Below are 22,691 nucleotides of genomic sequence, written 5' to 3'. Positions count from 1 at the left end.
AAATCCTTTGTTAAATATTGGAGAACAAATATTCTGTTAATCTGGGGTATGATTTTTCCTCTCTCAATATGTACTTTTGATGAAAACATTAATTTAGTAAGTCTTAATTCATTAGTCTTTTATTTTATGGCTAGATTTTTTTGTGACTTGTCAACAAAAACTTTGCCTATACCAAAATGATAAAGATATCCTCTGTATTCTTCAAAAAGTTTTATTTTTGTGTCTTTCAAACTTATATCTATAATTCAGCATATTGCTTTGTGTGCAATGGCATGCAGGTGCAGTCAAGTTTCATTGTTTGACATAAATCTCTTAATTGGTCCTTGAAACTCTTTATCAAAAAGACCGACTTTCACTCAACTTACTTGCAATGTTGCCTTCTTCATAAATCAGGTGACCACAGAGGGAGGATCTTTTTGTGTGTGTGTGTGTGGCTCTTTATCCAGCTCCTTTGCTGTATCGTCTACCTTTGGCCAATTCTATGCATTTTTAATCATTGTAGCAGTGTCAGAATATTGGTATCAAGTTTGATAAGTTTTCTACCTTTATTCTGCTAGTATAAAGTTAAAAATACTAAATCATCCGTGTTTTCATACAAATTCTAAAATCAGCTTTTCAATTACATACAAAAAATCTTTTGTGTTTTAGACTTAGAATACATTGAATTTATAGGTTGTTTTAGAGGAGTTAACATCTGAACAATATTTAAAGTTTCAAACTATGGCCATAATCTATTCCTGAACTTAGATGTCTTCTTTACTTTCTAATTCCATTGTTTTTCAAATAGTTTATTTGATTTATTCCTATTTTTGAATGATTTGATATTATTGTAAATGTGGTGTTGATTTTTTAAAAATTTCTTTTTCTCATTTTTTGCTTTTATATAGAAATACCATCAATTTTCATCTATTCATCATCACTCCAGTTACTTTGCTGATTTCATGTATTATTAAGAGGTTATTTTAAAATTATTTTGCATTTTTAAAGAAAAATATATGATGAAAATGTCATTTTAACTTCTTCCTTTCAAATATTTATAAATATTTATCTCCCTCTATTGCATTGTCTAGGTCCAGCTACAAAATGCCAATTACAAGTTGTGACAATGGAGGTCCTTGAGTTTTTACTGACTTGGAGGGGAATATGTAACTATTTCCTCATAATGTATGATTTAAGGAAAGTTTTCTTGAGGATACACTTTATCAGAGTAAGGTTGTCCCTTTCTGTTATGAGTTTGCAGTGAGCTTTCTTTTCATCAGAATGGGTGGTTACTTTTATCATATACTTTTATGCATTTATAGAGATAAGTATTTAGTTGTTTATTGTTTATTTTTTGAATGAGGCTATGATTATTGATTGGTTGATTGATTAAATCAACTTTATACTTCAGGAATAATCTTGGAATAACTTTCTTGTGTATTATGATATTTATTCTTTATATTTTAATGTATTTTGGGTGTTCTATGTTCATGAGATAATCACCTGTAATTTCACTTCCTGCATTGATCTTGTCTATTTTTCTTATCAAGGAAAAGAGATGTGGGAAGAATTTTCCATATTTATAGGTTCCTGAAAATTTTGTATTCTTCTGGGCTTATGTATTTTTAAATATTCATAACAATTCACCAGTGAAACCATGTGAGCCTGATGTTTACTTTTTGGGATGATTTTAAATGGCTGTTTTAAATTCTATAATGGGTAAAGGAACACGAGATATTGGGCAAGTTTTTAAAGGGAATTAGTACATTTCAAGTTTGTGCAATTTCTGTGTTTTCAATTTTACATGAAAACATTAGTTCATGTCATTCCTTTACGCGTTTATTATTTGAAGGCTATGCAGTTATGTCCATTTATATGTTCCTAACTTTAGTAAATGGTGTTTACCATAGTTAACTGTTGTTCTTTCTTGGGGTTTATTGGATTTATTTCTCTGACAAGAAAAGCATCTTTTGGAGATGCACATACATGCACATTTACATGCGCACATTTGCATCTGTTTCTAATTCTCTTTTACCATGTGTATTTTAAAAAGTATGAATTTACACTGGGTATATTAAATCAAATTCCAATCCCACATCACAGGCCCTTTCTGTTTTTTTAACTATCTTCTATGAGAGTAAGAAATGTAATCCCCATCATAAAATATGTGTTTACTTATTTGCTCAGTCTTAAACATATGTAAATGTTTCAGAATTGGTAGCCAATACCACAGTGAAAACTCAGCCTGAAACTCAGATGGAAATTCAATATTTATTTAGAGTTCTTTTTGTCTTAAAATTGAGAACATAGTCAAAATCCATTTTCTAGGCCATACGTAGAGTGGAGATTTCTACTTTCAGATGCCCATTGTCAAGATATATATTAGCATGTCATTAGTTAATGACATATGGAGCCATAGAAGGTGATTTTTTTTTTTTACAGATGAATAATTTTAAAGGAGAAGGGATATTTTTACTAAGAATTTGGAAAGAGTTAAGCATTACTTTTCTCATCCACTTGGAAGTTGCTTTTCTTATCACATATTGTCATTTAGAAATTCAGTCATACTAGAGTTCTATCTTATGAACCTCCATTTTTGTCAGGATCACTCAGGTTTTAATGATAGATCGCTTGCTTGATTGTCTCAACCAGGCATGATCTAGTGCATCTTTAGAAGTGTTAACCCTTGATCAACGCATGATCAGAGTTTCAATAGGAACATTAAGAAAGAAAGAATTTGAGGATGCAAAAGCTAGTTGACATAAACACACAGTAATAATAAGTTATGGAAGTTTTCTCTGATTATTTTCTCAGTTCAACTAAAAAAATCTTCAGCTACAAGTGAATATGCCTGTCTTTTATAGAAATAACAAAAAGATCTCATTTTTGCTTGTGACAAAACTCACAAAATATCTTTTAAGGTATTTTGCACTCTTATAATGCTTCAAATCTCCTAGGGAAAACTTTTTCCTGAGTGATTCAGAAAGCAGAGGGCTAAGACTGGCTCCTGAAAAGGAAGACAGAATATGTATAAATTGTTAAACCTTTCCAAATTAATTTGTACTTTTAAGGCAAGGTAAATTTTGGGGTAAAAAAATTGAGAATACTGTACATGTGAGAGAATAAATGTTATAAGCAGGGCTATGAAATTTAAAAAAAATGGTAATATCCAATCCTAGACATAAAAATACCATTCAAATACATAACTACAAAATTCTTTCATTTTTAATTATGTCGATGCAAAAAGAAATAATGTCCCGAAAGAGGTTTTAATATATATTTATGGGTATACAATTTACATATGAAAAAATAAGTTATGAGAAGAAAATACAAGGGTAAATCTATATGACCTTGCATTTGGCAAAAGGTTCTTAGAGATGACAACAAAAGCACAAGAAACAAAAGAAAAAAAAATAAGTTAGACTTCACAGAAATTTAAACTTTTGTGCTTCAAAGGACAATTCAAAATGAAAAGAAATGCCTCAGAATGGGAATTGTTATGAAATAACATATACAAAGAATTCTTGCTACTCAGTAATTAAAAGACAATAACAATTTAAAAATGGGAAAAGATCTGAATAGACATTTCTCCAAAGAATATGTACAAGTGGCCAATAAGCACATAAAAAGATGCTCAGCATCACAGTTTTTGGATTAATGCAAACCACACCGCAATGAGATACTTCTTACCCACTAGGCTGGTTAGAATAAACAAGTCAGTAAGTGTTGAGGAGGATGTGGAGAAATAGGAGCCCTCAGGCACTCCTGATGAGAATGTAAAATGGTGCAGCCATTGTGGAAAACAGCTTAGCAGTTCTTCAAAAAGTTGAATATAGAGTTGTCAGGTGATCCAGCAATTCTACTCTTTGGTTTGTACCAAACAGAAATGAAAACATATGTCCACACAAAAACTTGTGAACAACTATTTATAGCAAATTACCCATAATAGCTAAAAGGTGGAAATAATCTGAATGCTCACTGACAGACCAATGGATAAAGAAAATGTGCTATATCCATACAATGGAATATTCGTCAGCCATTAAAAAAGGGATGAAGTGCTAATACAGTCTACAACATGGATGAGCTTTGAAAACAGGCTAAGTGAAAAGAACCAGTGACAAAGTAACACATGTTATATCATTCTATTCATATGAAATGCTCAGAACAGGGAAATCTATAGAGATGGAAAATAGATCAGTAGCTGCTTAGGCCTGGGGTCGGGGATAATAGGGAGTTGATAATGAAAGGGTACAGGATTTCTAGTTGAGGTGATGAAAATGCTCTAAAACTGACTGTGGACAACTTTGTGAATATATTAAAGACTGTAGACTTGTACATTAATGAGATGAATTATATGGTAGGGGAATTATATCTCAAGTTTTAAAAAAATGTTATGTATATGTTTAATGTTTAAATTCAGATATGATGAAAATGTGTGAAATGGCTCTTTGAAGAAATAATTTTTAAAACTTGGCTACTCTGTAAAGAGTCAAAACAACATAAAATATTAAAGAAAGTAAAATTAGATTTAAATGTCAAATAGCAGAAAATACAAGAACACTAAAAACGATGTTAAGGAGAATAAAAAATCATTGGCAGCCTAAATTTTTATAACAATAATTTAATCTGTATATAATCAATAACTGAATAAATTATAATCATAAATAAAATTTAAAAAGGAATGACACACTTTGAAATGTGACCTGACAAACTGCAAATGTTATTTTGTAATGACACCAAAATTTTTTTTCTAAATTTTTTAGAGAAATAATTTTTTTCTCAGCTTGCTTTCATTAAATCCTTTGATGCCACCACCAGGGGCCAAACAAGACTCTGGTATTGTCTCATCCAAGATGGTTTATAACATTCCATTTTCTTCTTTTCTGATGAGGTCTCTCTCCGTTCAGCTGAGTTTCTTCACAGAAAGAAAATGTTGATGAGAACGGGGCCCCTCCTGGGGACCATCTTCCTGTTCCTTATTGGTATTGGAGTTCTTGGGAATTCTCTCCTGGTCCTTCCCATCTTGATTTTCTTCACTGGCCAGAGACCCAGTCCTATACATGTCATCATTGCTCAAGTTGCTTTAGGAAATTCCATGCTTCTTCTCTTCAGGGGAATCCCTTTAGTAATTCTAAATTGGGGGAAGAAATATTTCCTGGATGATGTAGGATGTAAAATTGTGTTTTATCTTCAAAGAGTTGGACGTGGAATGTCCATCTGCAGCACCTGCCTCCTGAGTGGTTTCCAGGCCATCATTGTCAGTTCTCTCGCTGCCAAGTGGGCACATCTCAAGCAGAATGTCCTCAAGTACAGCATCATCTTCTCTTTTCTTTGCTGGGTGCTCAATGCATTCATATATGTTTTTGTTCTCATAGCGGTAAAAGGACCTAAGAAACAATTAAATATCACAAGTGAAATTGACTTGGGTTATTGCTATTCGGCTGCTGTTCTGGATTATCCAGTGTTTATATATACTGCTCGAGATGTGATTTTTGTGGTTCTTATGATCTGGTCCTGTGGGTACATGTTGTACTTTCTATGTAGGCACCACCAGCAAGTGCGACACATTCACAGTACCAGCCTCTGTCCCAGCACAAACCCTGAGATCAGAGCCACCAAGAGAATTTTGCTGTTGGTCATTACATTTGTCTCACTTTACTCTATCAATTGCTGTCTTCTCTTGTATATTATATGCACTGCTCACTTTAGTGTCTGGATCCTGGATATATCTGCCATCATCGCAATTGTTTTCCCAACCATTAGCCCTTTTTTGCTGATGGCCAATTGCAGTCAGATATTCAAATGGTGTGCTGTTTTCAGGGAGAAGAAATTACTCTTCTGTATTGACTGTGGGTATTTCTAAATAAAGACATGGATAATTTATTGCTAAAATTAAGGTAAAAGATTCTGGAAATTTAAGATAAAATTCTCTGAAAGAATAATATTTGATGGATGTATTATATTAAAATACAGAGACAATTGAGTGTTTCAATAAATTTATGATTTTATGGTCCTTTATGGGTAAGGTAAAAAAACTATGTCATACTTTCTCCCACTACTGCCATACAGTTCTTGCCTCTAGAGAAATGTAAAATACCAGGGTATAAAATTTTAACAAAGTCTGTATTCCATATTACATTTTAAATAGGTTGAAAATTTTAAAAAATATATGAAAAAGTAAAGCAAAGACTAATTATGTTTTAGTGTTTTAGCAGGGCTCCTCCTAAAAAAAGAAAAATAATACTGCTTTAAAAATAGGTTCATTACAGGAAGTGGACTTGGCCCAGTGGTTAAGGCAATCATCTACCACATGGGAGGTCTGTGGTTCGAACCCCAGCTCTCCTTGACTCGTGTGGAGCTGGCCCATGCACAGTGCTGATGCACACAAAGAGTGCCCTGCCACACAGGGGTGTCCCTGTGCAAGGACTGCACCCTATAAGGAGAGCTGTCCTATGCAAAAGAAAGTGCAGCCTGCCCAGGAATGGTGACACACACACGGAGAGCTGACACAACAAGATGATGCAACAAAAAGAAACACACACACATATTCCCGTGCCACTGACAACAGAAGCAGACAAAGAAGAACACTCAGCAAATAAACACAGAGAACAGACAACTGGGGTGGGGGGAAGGGGATAGAAATAAATAAATCTTTTAAAAAAATTAGGTCCAATAAAAGAAGTGAAAAAAAGAAATAATCAAATATAAGGATCAGCTACTGAAGTTTCTACCTGTTAAGAAATTTAATTGGACTGTTAAAAATTATGAAAATTGTTTCTGAAATTACCACCCATAAATGCTAATATAACTTTTTTTCCTGACTAGGTCTCAATGTTGACAGAAAAATAAGAGTAAATTAGTAAAGGACATTGTGATGGTTAGGCTAATGTGTCACCTTGGCCAGGTAAGGGTGCCCAGTTCTTTGGTGAAGCAAGCACTGAGTTTAGTGTGGTAGAAAGACATTTCATGGACTTTATTTTTTTTTTTTAAAGATTTATTTTTATTTATTTATTTAATTCCCTCCCCCACCCCCAACACACAGCCCCAGTTGTCCGTTCTCTGTGTCTATTTGCTGCGTCTTGTTTGTCCGCCTCTGTTGTCGTCAGCGGCATGGGAAGTGTGGGCGGTGCCATTCTTGGGCAGGCTGCACTTTCTTTCGTGCTGGTCAGCTCTCCTTATGGGCTCACTCCTTGCTCGTGGGGCTCCCCTACGCGGGGGACACCCCTGAGTGGCAGGGCACTCCTTGCACGCATCAGCACTGCGCATGGGCCAGCTCCACACTGGTCAAGGAGGTCCTGGGTTTGAACCACGGACCTCCCATGTGGTAGACGGATGCCCTAACCACTGGGCCAAGTCCGTTTCTCCTGCATTTTTTAATGTAATGTTTTGTGTGATCTATTACCTTAAAGATAATTATAAAATTAAATTAAGTTTAAAAAAAAAGATTGTGGGACTGTGAACAGTATATATAAATAGTATTGATAAAATGATCAGTGAAAAGGCTAAATTCAATAATACAGTTGCATGAGGAAATACTAAGAATAAATGATCAAATTATAAGCAAATTATAAGCAGTGATTTTTAGGGAAATGGTGGGGTTTTTTAAGGGAATTATGACTTCATTTTATTCTGTAATTCAACATAATCGAAGTTATATTTTAACTTTTGAAAAGAAAATTTTTAAAATAGATTACAAATATATGAGTATTGCATTATAAAAGTACTGATTAGAAAGAATTTGAATCTCAATATGTAAATTTAGGCCAAATGAGCAATAATGTCTTCTATTTTGGTATTAGTACATACATACTCCCTCACCAGAGTTGGTGACTGAATTAACATACTCTTAAATGAGTATGTAATGCCCATGCCTAGTGTGCATAATATAGTTTAAGACCACTTTAAATAGATACAATATTTACAACTGTAACATGGATTTTATACAGAAGAAACTTTTATTTATAAATTGATATAAAAATAAGGAAATTGACTATTAATAAAGCGGTGACTTAGCAAAAATCAGAAAGTATAGCCTTAGTTTTCACTCTTCACCTGAAATGTACTACATTCTTCTATAAAATTATGCTCATCTTTAATATTTATTTTAAAAATTTACTAGAGATATGTGACTGAGTGGGTAAGTACATTACAGCACGTTTTGGAATTCCGTTATTTTGGAAGCAGATCATACCTGTGATAAAAACCTAGCTCTCTTAGTGACGTTGGCTATTTTCTTAACCTCCCTCAAGTCTTATTCCCTTAACTTGTGAAATAGAGTTCATTAATACTTGTGTGGATTTCTATACAGTTGAAGTGATTTATTACATATGAAGAAACTTGCTGAGTATATGACTGCACTATTCCATTAGGTACTTTGTCTGGTTGTGCACTCTTTATTATCAGCTAAATATTGAAATACATTTTATTATCAGGAATAAAAATTAACCTTTGTTTTAAAAAATACTGTGTATATTATCATGTGTTGGTAAACTGACAGGCTTCAGAGTTTCTTAAAGATAAAAATTGTGGTCTTTTTGGAATGATGCAATTTTGTCAAAAATTCAATGAGAAATAGAAACATTACAACAGTGTGCCCTTCCAGCCAGAAACTTTCTTTGTTTACATTGCTTTGTGTCTTCTTGTATAGCTTGTATTTTAATTTTCTTTATTTAGGTCATTACTTAATATGGTCATTATATAGCATATGTGTGTATATATGTATATATATAAAGTTGTATATGTTTGATTCCTATTGTGAGTGAGATATTTACATTAACTTTTAAATAATATAGATATCTCACTTAATTTTTCTAGGAGATAGATTTTTTTGAATCTCTAATTTTAATAACATTTGCTATTAATATAATCTGACTTCTTTACAACAACCTTTTTCCATTTTTTTCTTGTTTGAATTCCAGATTTTACCAGAGTGAAGACTGAATCAATGGTATTTCTTATAAATCCGTAAGAAGTTATGTATAATTTCGAAGTATAGATAATTTCAAAGTATAATTCTGTATTCTTTGATTTTTTGACAGATGTGAGAGATATGTTTTTCCTGCTTCATTTATAACAGGATTCTGAATGCATTTGATTAAATAAATTGAGGAATCTTATCATATGATCATTTGATATTTTCTCCTTGAACAATTAAAATAGTGAAATATATTAATACTTTTTCCTAATTTTACCATTCTTACTTTCTTGCAATAAATATATTTGGCATACATTATTTTTAATATACTGCTGAATTTGATTTGTATTTAGATTTTCACAACTATATTCAAATGTGAGATTTAGTTGCAGCTCTCAGTTTCCAGTATCAGAAGATTTAACATAGAAAATGATGTATTCTCCTTCTATATCTGTAACCCACAACAAATAAATAACATAGGAAGTATTTGTTCATTCCATGTTTGAAATGTACGCTATCAAATTGCTTAGGATCATTGTAAAAAGTGTAATTCCTTCATAAGGAAAAAAAAATTCCCTCATTATTACTGGTCAATTCAGACTGACAAATCTCAAAGGACTTTTTGAGGAAAAAATTTCATTTTTCAAGAATTTCAAAGTTATTATTATGAGACAGTAAAAAGCTTTCAAATTTTAGCTAACTTTTGCTTTTAACAATTTTATGTTTTTTCCCTCAAATATTAATGTGTATTTGTATTTAAATACTGTATAAGTGTATTTATTTTTATTGGTGTTTTAAAAATTGATTTTTAAATATTTGTCTTTAATATAATTTGTTTTCTATTCCTTTCAATATTCACTTTACTTTTCCTAAATTTTTCTTACTTTCATGAGATTTTTTATCTTTCTTGCAATTAATGTTTTTATGCATTCTTGATAGAGGTTTTTAGTTTTAAATCAGTTTTTTGCTTCACACATATTTTTCCCAGTCTATGCACTTTTTTTTCCATTCTCTTAATTGTGCAATTAAAAGAACAGAAGTTTTGAAAAATTTTATCCAGCTCAGTTTATCTTTATTTTTATTTTTAATAATCATGCTTTTAGTATTGTATCTAATAAACCTTTCCCTAGCCCAAGATCACAAGGATGTTTCCTTCTAGAAGTTTTATAAGTTTAGGTTTCATAATTTGGTCTATGATCCATTCCCAGGTAATTTTTTAATGGGGTACAAAGTATGAATAAAAGTTCAAATTTTTTTGTATTTGAATATCCACTACTTCACTAACTTTTTTGGAATATATCATCTTCCCTGAATTGCCTTTGCATCTTTTTAAAAAATAAGTTATCTATATGTGTCTATGTATAATTTTGTCTCTATTTTGTCCCATTAATCACTCTTTATGTCAAGAATACGCTGCCTTGATATCTGCAACTTTATAATAAGCTTTGAGATCATGTAGTATTTGCCCTCTGAATTTGTTCTATTTTTCAAATTTATTGGGTATTCTAAATCCTTTGAATTTTCATATAAATTTTAGTGTCACTTTGTCAACTTCTACAAAAATTCCTGCTCATATATTTCTGGGATTTTGTTGTGTATCTATAGGTCAAGTTGGGGAGAATTTTACTTCACAATATTGAATCTTCCAATCTATGAACTCAATATATCTCTCTGCTTATTTAGGTCTTCTTTGATTTTTCTCAGCAATATTTTCAAATTTCAGTGACATATATTACACATTTTATCAGATTGAGTCATAAGGGTTTCTAGTGTTTCTATAATTTTGTAAAGGATCTTGTTTTCTTTTTTAAAATTTCAATCATTCAAAGGTAGTAAATATGTTTTAATTTGCTAGGCTGCCAAAGTGAAATATACCAGGAATAGGTTGGCATTTGCAATGGAAACTATATGCTTGTAAGCTTTGTAGTTCTGAGGCCATGAAAATGTCCAGATCAAGGCTTGATCAGGTGGTGCTTTCTCCCCAAAGCCTGGCTGCTGGCAATCCTGGACTCCACTGTCATATGGCAAGGCACACGGCAGCATCTGCTGGGCTCTCTCCTCCAGGATTCTTTGCTTCAGCTCTCATTTCCTCTGTTTTTTTTTTTTTTTCTCTTATTGTGGCTTTTTTTCTCTGTCTCTCTCTCCATACTTATCCTGTTTATACATGACTCCAGTATGGTGATGAAGACCCACAATGAAGCAACCTAATCAGTAGGCCCTAAACTGAAGTAACCTAATCAAAAGATCCCACCTAGAAAAGATTTACACCCCTGGTAATGGATGAACTCTAAGAACATAATTTTCTAGGGTCCACCAGCTTCAAGCTGTCACAATATAGAAATGCATTTGATTTTTGTGTATTGATATTGTATTCTTCAGCCTGATGTCTTAGTTCTTAGGACTGCTATAATAAATCACCATAAACTGGGAGGCTTACAACAACATCCTTGTACTGTCTCTCAGTTTTGGGGGGCAGAAGTCTGAAATGCAGATATCATCAGGGCCATGCTCTCTCTGAAACATGAAAGGGACTTTCTGCCCCTGCCTCCTCCTAGCTTCTGATGGTTTACCAGCAATCCTTGACTTTTCCTGGCTTGCAGCCATAGCTCTCCAGTCTCTGCCTCCATCACCACATGTCCATCTTCTCCCTTATCTGTTTTCTATCCTCTTCTTATAAGGATTCCAGTCAAGTTAGCTTAGTCCCTGCCCACCTCCAATATGACCTTGCCGTAAGATACCTAATTCTATCTGCAGTGACCCTATTTGCAATAAGGTCATGTGCTGAGGTACTGTGGATCAGGACTTCAACATCTTTTGGGGAGTCACAATTCAACCCATAATGAACATTCTCTTCTCCCCAGAATTCCTTCCTTCCCTATGTGCAAATTCCATTCATCCTATCCCACCATCTCCAAAAGTTGTAACATTCCTGCATCCACTCTAAGAGTGAAATTGCACCTAACACAGTATGGTTGAGACATGGGTTATGGTTCCTCCTGGAGCAAAATTGTATTTCATCTGTGGGCCTGTGAAACCAGGAACAAGTGATCTTTTTTTCAAAATACAGTGGTGAAACAGGCATACAATGGACATTCCCATTCTAGAAGGGCAAAATTCAAAGGAAAAATGGGGCCATGAATCCCAAGTATGTCCTAAATCCAGCAAGAAAATTTCTATTAGATTTCAGACCTGCGAATAGTCTTCTATGGCCAATTCTTTGTCTTTCATGTTGACCAGGGTAGCAGCCCCACCCTCTGTCAAAGCAGGTCAGAACCCTGCCACTCAGCCCCAGAAGTTTCCATTGATCCAGTCTCCTGCATCTGTTGCTTTGCCCTCAGAGTCATTCTTCATTTTATTCCTTCTCTGTCCCTTCCCATCTGGGTTGGCAGTGTTTCTGTTGATATAAAATTCTCAAAACCCTTGTGAGTCTTCAGTGCAATTCCCAGGGGATCCAGACTATAAGACAAAGGCTGTCCCGATCATTCCTGGATAACTATGTCTCTATTCTTGGCTTCTTCTGGGATGGTTCATAAGAGCCACAAACCACACACGAAAAGAGTTGTATAGCCACACATTGGCCCTGTTTCCAGGGCATACTATCCAGATGAATTGAGAAATTTCCAGGTTATCAGTTGCTCTTTACTTTTTGCTTAGCAGCTCCTTCCTCAATTTCTCTTTTATCTCTTGCTTTTTACTATAAGAAAAGGAGAAAATGGGCCACATATTCCACTTTTTCTTTGGAAATTTCATCTAAATACCCAGGTTAAATTCTTCAAGTTTTGCTTTCCACACAATAGAACTGAATTCATTCATGTTACCTGCCACTTTATAAAAACGTTTACGTTTCCTTCAGTGCCCAATAACATATTCCCCATTTCTGTCTGAGGCTTCACCAGGAACACCTCAGGCATGGCCTCTTTAAATCTTCTAAGTAATAGTTTGTACATTGTTTCTTTTATTACTGAAATTGTAGGTTTATAGAAATACCATGCATAAAGTACCAAGCTCCTGTATACTACCCTATTATTAACACTGTGCATTTGTGTAATAAATTTTTTGCACTTGAAAGAATATATTTTAATTGTAGTATGAACTGTATCCATGGTTTCCTTTATGGTTCACTGCTTGTGTCATACTGTTAAGAAATAAAAAGTATAACCTTGCAAACATATCTAACAAGTCACTTCTGCCTCCACTTCTGTGGATCAACCTGTGAGGGCATGGTCTTGTAGGAGAATATCAAATAATTAACCCCTGTCCCATGTTTCTGTAAATAAGCCTGTGAGAACATGGCCTAGTAGGCAGATATCAAATGAGTGACACCCTCTGTCACATCTGTAAATCAACCCACAACCTTGCAGTTGCATTCTGCTTCTGTAACCCCACTTGCAAAATATCGCTTAGCAACGCATTAGCCAATGAGCAAAAGTTATGCGGATCTGACCTGAAATCCTATATAAACCTATGAAAACTGAAAAACAGGGTTCAGAATTTGGAGATTAACTCTCCTCTGGGCCCACATGTAATATAACTGTTCATCCATCTCTCTGGAGTGCCAGTTTTTGGTCTTTCTGTGGTTCAAAACTTCTGGCTTTCCTGCAACATTTGGTTCCCTGACCGGGAAATCCAACCACACTGGCCCTTTGAGCCTCTGGTTAGTACTAGTGGTCATGGACAGCAGAAAACTCCACATGAACTAGGTGGCACCACCTGTCTTCTTGATGGGGACTTCTTTGGGGAAAGATTCCCTGTGGGCTGTGTCCTCCATGCCAGCCTGACTTGGTGGAGAGGTGGCTTGAACAACATCAGGAAATGTAGGAAAGGTAAATCTCCAGGGTTCTGAGTCCCAGTCAGGCCTGTCTCTGGACAGAAGGGGAGACTGATCATCTCCTAAAATATCAAGATTTGAGATTCCAGGATAGGGCAGTCCCTTGGGTGGGACTGTGTAACCTCTGAGTGATTGAGTGAATGAATGGGGACTGCAGAGCTTGCCTCTGCTGATCCAGTTTGTGGCTCCACAGTCTGTATTATGGAATCTGAGTGGGCCCCAACCTGCACTCCATGGCTGTGTCACATGGCATAACAGCTAATCTGGACTCTACATGGACACCTTAGCTAAAATGAGCCTAAGGTCTCATGAGAGACGTGGACAGGTGGGCATCTGAGTGGCCTTGTGGGAGGCCACCCATCTTTTGTTTGTCCCATGACACTGGGTCAGGGAGGAAATCATCACAATCCAAACTCACCGTCTTAGAGTGTATGTTAAAAAACTTTAAGAGAGGCACATCCAGGGATTATAGTGTCTATATGTCCCCGGGAACTCTCTGGACCCTGTGCAAAGTAGAATATTCTAAGTTTAGTGTTAATGAGCCCTCAGAAAGAACCCTAGCGGTGGCCAAAGTTTGTGCAGTTTGGCAGGCAGTCACTGAAGCCCTTGGCCACCCTGATCAGTTTCCCTATATCAATTCCTGCTTAAATATTGCCCAAACCCTGACCTCTCTGGTTTGATTCTGTGTTGAAAGGAAGCATCAGAGCAGGGTCCTAGTAGCTCAGATTGCCAGACCTTGAAAGCCTATTATTCTAAAAGGACCTCCGGAGAAAGATCCCCACCATATGTTCCAACCATTCTAGGGCATCTTCCTGCCCTGGAGCCTCCCCAAGCAGATATCCAAGAGACTCCTCCACCTTCAGTTTCCCTGGGCCCATCAGCCTCCCCTGAGGGGGATCCTGAGACCCCTTCGGCAAGAAGACTTTGGTCCGCACAGCCTGCACTTCAGATGCCCCTCCATTAAACACAGAGCCCAGCCCAGATTAGTGCAGATGGGACTGTCCAACCCAAAGGCCAATCCTGCTTTATCAGCCTTTCATAACTACAGATCTTTTAAACTGGAAGCACTACACCCCTTCATATTCAGAAAACACTCAGGCTCTTATCAACCTCATGGAGTCCATTTTCCAAACACTCTGCCCCACTTGGGATGATTACCACCAACTCCTCCTGTTCAATATGGAAGAGAGATGCTGGATCCTTACAGAGGCCATAAAGTGGTTGCAAGAACAGACCCCCACAGGTGTCCTGGAGCCAGAGATATGGGCCTGAGAGGCGGCACCAGAAGCCCAACCAGCCTGGGACTTTAACACAGATCAGGGTGGGCTGCCCTTCAACATCATTGAGAAGCCCTCCTAGAGGGGTACGGGAAGGAGCAAGGCAGCCCACAAACCTGTCCAAAATGGCTTCTGTCACTCAAAAGCCTGAAACACCTACAGGAGATTTCTATGAGCGATTCTGTTAGGACTTCAGGATCTATACCCCCTTTGATGCAGAGGCCCTGGAAAAGCCAGAGGATGGTCAATGCAGCTTTCATCACCCAGGCAGCACCAGACATCAAACAAAAACTTCAAAAGCCAAATGGGTTCACAGAGATAAACATCTCCCAGCTCCTCAAAGTCACAAACTAAGTATTCATCGATTGGAACAAACTTGCTGAGGGGGAGCACAAAAGCAAATAAAACAGCAGGTCTTCCTATTAACAGCACCCTTAAAAATTCAGACCCAACCAATCTAGAAAAGTCACCCCAAAGGGGGGGAATACTTCACCCTGGAACTCCTGCTGCTGCCAGTACAACCTGGGGCTGCCTGGTTTATGTGTCTGGATTTAAAGAATGCTTTTTTTCCCCTTCTACCTGCAGGTAGCTACCCAGAGTCAGTCACTATTTGCTTTTAAATGAAAGAATCCCAAAACTCAAAAAAAAAAGAGAAAAGCCCTCAAACTGCAAGCCCCACTGCCAGTGCCTCACCTGTCCCTTTTAAAACAACACATTGAAAAGCTAAACTATACCTGGGAGAGACAGGAATGAACAAAGAGAAAAGGAGGGCACCAGACCCCAGAGAGAAACTGGCTACTCCCAGATAGATGAATCTTCATCCAAAGGAGGGCCACCTACACCTGGGTCCAACAATACCACCAGCTCACTCCCCTGGAAAAGACTGCTTTAGGAGAGCTGCTCAAAAAATATTACTACAGTGCCCAGATGACCTTGCTCTGCACCACTGTTAGCAGCTTTTGCCAAACCTGTGCTAAAAACAACTCCTCCCAAGATCCCCAGGCCCTGGCCAGCATCCAACACACAGGAACTGCCCCTTTGAACAACATAACAATGGACTTTATAGAAATAAAGCCAAGTCAAAAGTATAGGTACTTATGAGTAATAATATGCACCTCCTTGGGCTGGGTCAAGGCCTTTCCCACCCACACTGAAAAACAAAAAAAGTAACTAAGCTTTGCTCCAAGAAATAGTTTCTCAGCATGGGAAGCCTTTATCCATAAGCAGCAACAATGGCCCAGTTCTTGTGTCAGCCAGCATCCAAGAGCTGGCAAAATGTTAGGAATTAAGTAAAAGCTCCACACAGTATATAGGCCCCAAAGCTCAGGGAAAGTAAAATGCAGAAATCAAACCCTCAAAGCCACCCTAACCAAGGGTTGTAAAAAATAAAAATAAAAAAAACTGGCCTCCCATGAGTAAGTCTACTCCCATTAACCCTCCTTAACATCAGACTGCAGCCCCGAGATCCTCAGGCTTTTCATCTTATGAAGTTCTGTTTAAACAACCACCCCAATTATTCAAATTTTCAAGGGAATTCTCAGGCTTCTAGGAAAAAATGGTCAGGATTCTATCCTCCAGCAGTTAAAAAACCCTTGCCCAAATACACAAAATTGTCCTGTCTTGGGATCCCATCCCATTAAGCCACCAGTACAAAAACACTCATCTGGTGACCTAGTTTGGGTAAAAGACTGGAAAAAGAACCCCTCCACCCTACCTGGATTGGCCCACATACTGTTATCCTTGTAACCCCCACTGCTTTCAGAGTTTCAGGTATTGGTCCTTGGATTTATCATACTAGAATTAAAAGGGCACACTCCAACAAGAAACAAAACACCTGGACAACTCACCCAGTACCTGACTGTCCCTTGAATATCCAAATTGCCTGGAGCCAGTGAGAATCACCATCACCTGACTAGATGGGCTCCTGTTCCCTTTGGTTCCTACTCCTCTTCAGACTGCTCTCCTTGCTGTTTGGGACTGGACTGGCAGCCATGGCTCCCAGAAACTGGAGTGTTCCTGAAGGGACACTAATCTTAATAGTGTACTTGTGTCTTGTAGAATGCTTTACTACTTTAAGTTGTTTTTCCACTTAACTTGAGTAACACCCTATAAAAATTTTGGGGGCACTAAAGGGGGAAATTGTTAAGAAATAAAAAGCATAACTTTTCAAAAATATCTAACATGTCACTCTTACCCCCAGTTCTGTGGATCGGCCTGTGAGAGAATGGCCTTGCAGGAGAATATCAAATAAATAACTCCTGCCCCGTTTCTGTAAATCAGCCTGTGAAAACATGCCTAACAGGAAGATATCAAATGAGTGACACCTCCCTCTCTGCTTCTGTAAGTCAGTCAACAACCTTGCAGCTGCATTCTACTTCTGTAACACTGCTTGCAAAATTCACCTAGTAACACATTAGCCAAGGAGCAAAAGTTATGTGGATCCCACCTGAAATCCTATATAAACCTATGAAAACTGAAAAATAGGTCTCAGAATTTGGAGATTAACTCTCTTCTGGGCCCACACATAATAAAACTGTTCATCTATCTCTCTGGAGAGCCAGTTTTAGGTCTTTCTGCAGTTCAGAGCTCCTGGCTTTTCTGCAACCAAACAGTTCTATGGATTTTTAAAACATTCTTTTTTCTAGTAATATATATACAGGCTAAAGTTTCCCCTTTTATTCACATGAAAAAAATATATTTAAGTGCTGTTAATTACATTCACAATGTTGTGCTATCATCACCATCATTACCAAACTCTTCATCCCAAATGGAATCTTTGTACTGTTTGAGAGTTAACTACATCCCTCCCCCCCCCCATTTTTACTCCCTTACCCTGGGCCCTGGGACCAACATTCTACTTTCTGATTCTGTGAATTTGATTATTCATTTGATTTTGTATGAGGCAAGGATCTACCTTCTCTCTTTGCATACAGATTTCAGGAGAAATAGAGTTTTAATGATATTCTACAAACAGAATAACAGATTGTACAAGAAAAAATATGAAAGTAATGTAATTATCAAAATCTATGAGAAAAAGAGATGAGATGACAGTGTCAGATAAGTTCTTAACTTTCATGTAAGGGTGATTAATCAAAAAATGAAAGAATAAATATAGCATTATGGTGGTAACCAGCAGGTGAAATAATTAAAAATTATTATACTTCATTGCTTTTGTGGAACAAGAAGTGGTTGAGGACTTTATATATTAAAATATATGTATTTTATTATAATTACAGACTTAAATAATTATAATTAAAACAAAAATATGGGAGAATAGCAGAAAACCATTACGAGGGGGTTGATATAGCCTGATTAATAAAAAGTTGGTAATAATTTTCCCATGTAAACTTGCTAACTTCTCTAACAGTGTATTTAGAAAATCATTTTTCAAGAACTCTAAAAAGAAAGATTAATGCAAGCTCCTGCAATCATTAGTATAGAGGTTGTTGAATTGGAATGGTAATTGATTTTACTAATCATCTTGATTTGCTTGGGATTCCATTTTATCCAGGGAATTATAAAGAAGAAAAAGAGGTTAACTGAAGCAGGCTGACATACCAATCCTCCTTTGCAGTACTGATAAAACCCACACCCCAGCTTGGGAGCCAGACTTGTAACAAAGAGTTCAAACTGACATGAGCAAAGTTTGCTGATCTTCACCACAATGTTACTTCCACGTCCTGCGTGCTAATTACCGAACTGGGCCTCAAGGACAGCACCCTGGTGCCATAGTACATGGAATGCAGGTACCAAGTCTAAATCATGTCCTCTCTATCCCTCTTCATTACCCCAACACCTTCACTTTGTCTCAAGCAGCCATATAAGCTCCTCCCTCAGCTCACCCCTTGAGCAGAAACCTCATTTGGTGCTGCTCCTGCATTAATGCAACTTTATCTCAATAAGCTTGCTCTGTACCCCCTTTTTAAGTATGTTTATTTTATTTTCAGCACAACAAGGAATATGGGCTATTTGCAGTTTCCAAAATAATTCTCTAATGTTTTTTTGAGTACTGACTGAATGAATGCTGAATGAACTAATTTTATTAATAGCGGTCTTACTTTGTATCTTTTTTATTGCAATTACTGTCACAGCTAATTTCCATTCAATTTTTTAAAGATTTATTTTTTGTATTTCTTTACCTTCCTTCCATCATTTGTGCTTGCTCTCAGCTCTCTGTATCTGTTCATTGTGTTTTTCTGTGAATGTTCATCTTCTTTTTTAAGGAGGCACTGAGAATCAAACTTAGAACCCCCTTTATGGGAGTGAAGTACCCAATCGCTTGAGCCACATCTGCTCCCTACTTGTTGTGTCTCTCATTGTTTCCTTGTTGTGTCATCTCATTGCATCAGCTTTCCACACCAGCCCATCCCATCAGCTCGCTGTCATGCCTGTCTTCCTTAGGAGGCACCAGGAACTGAACCTTGACCTCCCATGTGGTAGGTGGGCATCAAACTGCTTGAGCTGCATCTGCTTCACTCCATTGAATTTTATTAAGTATAAAATACCATTGTAAAATTGAGGAATTATTAAGTGGAGATAAATGTATTATCATTATGTGAGCTCTGGCCTTAACACCCAGTGTAAAATTCTAGAAAAAATCAAAAGGGTAAATATTGATTTTATCACTCTTCTAAATTAGTTCTGTCTAAATAGACTAGAATCAAAGCACACTGCAGTCTTGCATGCAAACCACACACCCAAATCATTCATTTCACCACTCATTTTTGAGGGAAGGGCAAACTAGAGTAGACCTGCCATCTCCAGAGGAAAGAGCAAGAATGGAGGAAAAATAAGAAGATGTTCTTTGCAAACAAGAGAGCAGGGGAGGCTCACCGGAGCAATTTAACCACTAAGCAGGCAAGAAGAGAGCCTCTGGAATGAAAGGCTTGTGTGGGCCTTCTCCCAGGGAGGTGTAACAGTTTCAGGTCCAATTCCTGTTGCACCTGAAGCTTATTCGAATTTGAGGCCCTCCTCTTTAAGAAAAAAGAATACAACTTTATGAGTACAGAACTACTATAAGTTTGTAGTGGGGCTATATGAGGGGTGCTAGAACTTAAGCTTAGTTGGCTTGATGGTGTGTCTTCCCCTGGGCAGAGATGAAAGAACAGAAAGAGACCTGAGAATACAGAAGTTTAAAAATGTCCTTCCTCTGTCCCTGAAAATTTTCTCCAAAAGGGGCTGCATCATAAACCAGAGGCCTGTGGACTAGAAACAGTGAAAGTTTGTCTCAACAGCATTTGCTAGCAAAGGCCTGAAGCCTGTCTAAAATTTAAACAGTTCCATTAAGCAGTGCTGGGCAGCTTGCAAGCACACCCTTCCTTTAATGACACAATATTTCATACCATGCAAGCTGTATCTGTTTCATTTGCTTTTGTCTAATCTTTGTAATACATCCATTTTTCCCTGAGTAGTAAAAGCTAGCCCTGGATGGAGATATACCAAGACTTTTTTCCCCTATTTGCAGCTGATATAGGGAATTTGGAAGAATCACAGGATTGGGAATTTGGGCACCCTTCTACAGCTTCTCAAAGTTCCTTAATTTTTGTGCATGTGGAAAGAAATCTCATGTTACTGCAGTCTACAAATGGACATAAATGATAATTCTGATTTTTAAATTTCTCATCCACAATTAAATGACCAATTAATGTTGTTTTATTTGTGGTTTTTTGCCAATTATTCTGAACTTGATGTTAATAATCTGTGGTAGTCCTGTTTAGTATCCAAGTGTGATACACTAATGAAATAACCAATGTATATATCTGTATTTCTTGGTAAGAACAGATTATTAGTTGAAGTAATTTTACTTTACCATACAGTCAATGACATTCAAAATGCTTTATACTTCTATAGAATATGTTAATACTAATATAAAATATTTAATAATGTACTCATATCTAATACCATCTTATATCCTCTTTGAAGTATCACATTCTCTGTCCCAGTTATTATGGTTTATATCTGAAATCTCCTTTAATAATCACAATTTGATTAAGAGATTATTCCTATTTTGTAGGAAGTTAAATGAAGCCCATGATTATAACTTGGCAAAGAGATGAAAGTTAGCAATGGTGGAGGAGGTGTATACAATTGACAGTCCCTGACTGTAAAGATTCTGTGCATTCTTTACCCAGTTCTGGCCATACCATGTGTGACACTTTGAAGATTTATAAATCCCAGAAAAGATCATGTTGCTTGGACTAATCCACAACTGTGGGTGTGGGGTCCTTTGATTACATTAGATTCAAATAATGGACCTTTTGATTAGATCACTTTTGGGCCTTTGATTGGACTAGGTCAGTGAGGTGTGACCCAGGTTGGGTCTCTGCCTTCTTGCTGGAGGATTATGTAAGTGGAGAACTGAAAGCAAAATCATGGGGAAAGACAGCTGCCATTTTGACCCTGCCATATGAGTGAGAGGTTCATGTGCAGCCACAGAAAGACCAAGAAGCCCAGAGAGGCTGAGGGAGGTCCTGGGGGCTGGAGGCTTGAATCTGAGGAGCAGAGGAGAACAGAAAGAGCCCCCCAAGATGCAAGGCCCTCGGAGCAGCTCGCATCTGAAAGAGGGGATGCCCAGAAAGAGATGAGTCATATGCCTGATGGACCACAGCTGATTGTGAGGAGAAAGTGGGCCTGGAGGGGACAGCCGGTACCTCAGCCAGATCAGCCACCACCTTTGTAGCAGGAGGCTAGGATCTGCCGGCATCTCTGATGATGCCGTGATTTGGACATTTTCACAACAGCATGTACTGTAATATTTTCCCCTAATAAATCCCATTGGAAAAGTCAACCCATTTCTGGTATTTTGCATTGGCATCCTTAGCAAACTAAAACACCATGTATGTTGTTCTGCAGACTGCCACGCAGAGTCTACAGTGGGGAAATCACTCAGCAGATGTTCACCTTTTACAACTCCTTCTGGTTCTAGGTATGGAAATACCCACCATGGAATGAGCAAATCAGACATTTAGCTTTGATTTCAGCCTGCTGGGACTGTTCAGTCACACACCCACTCACATCGTGCTCTTCTCCCTGGTGCTTGACATCTTCACAGGGGTGGTCTTGGGAAACGCTCTCCTGGTTCTCCTCATCTACTTGAATAATGGCTCCACATGCCCATGTAGTTCCTTCTCAGCCAGCTCTCCCTCCTGGACTTCATACTCATGTGTACCACTGTGCCCAGAATGGCCTACAGCTACTTGTCTGGAAGGAAGTCCATTTCTGTGGCAGGCTGGGAAGCCCAGATATTCTTCTCTGTGTCCCTCTTTGGTGCCGAATGTTTCCTCTTCGCCATCATGGCCTATGACCGCTACATTGCCATTTGCCTCCCTCTTCGATACCCCTACCTCATGAGTCAGAATATGTGCAGACTCATAAATGCCTCTTCCTGGGTCCTTGGATCCTTTTATGGTATTGTTGATGTGGCAGCCATTTTGTCCTTCCCCTATGGTGGCTCCTGAGAGATCTCCCAGTTCTTCTGAGATGTGTCAGTACTCTTCATTCTCTCAAGCACAGATACATCTGCAATATTTTTTTTAATAGTTAGTAGCAATATTTTTAAAAAATTTTATTTATTCACTTTTAAAAAATATTACGTTCAAAAAATATGAGGTCCCCATTCACCCCCAATGCCCCCACCCCACCACTCCCCCCACAGTAACACTCTCCCCCATCATCATGACACATCCATTGCATG

General features: G+C 37.3%; 1 pseudogene; it reads left to right on the top strand.

Moving 5' to 3' along the window:
• The first annotated feature begins 21,940 nt into the window (after positions 1-21,940).
• Positions 21,941-22,476, top strand: LOC139437386 (olfactory receptor 2M3-like; annotated as a pseudogene).
• The last annotated feature ends 215 nt before the right edge of the window (positions 22,477-22,691 follow it).

The sequence above is a fragment of the Dasypus novemcinctus genome, chromosome 22, assembly GCF_030445035.2.
Source record: "Dasypus novemcinctus isolate mDasNov1 chromosome 22, mDasNov1.1.hap2, whole genome shotgun sequence".
NCBI classification, from domain to species: Eukaryota; Metazoa; Chordata; class Mammalia; order Cingulata; family Dasypodidae; genus Dasypus; species Dasypus novemcinctus.
Note: the sequence above shows the minus strand (reverse complement) of the source record. Positions and strands in the feature narration are given on the sequence as shown.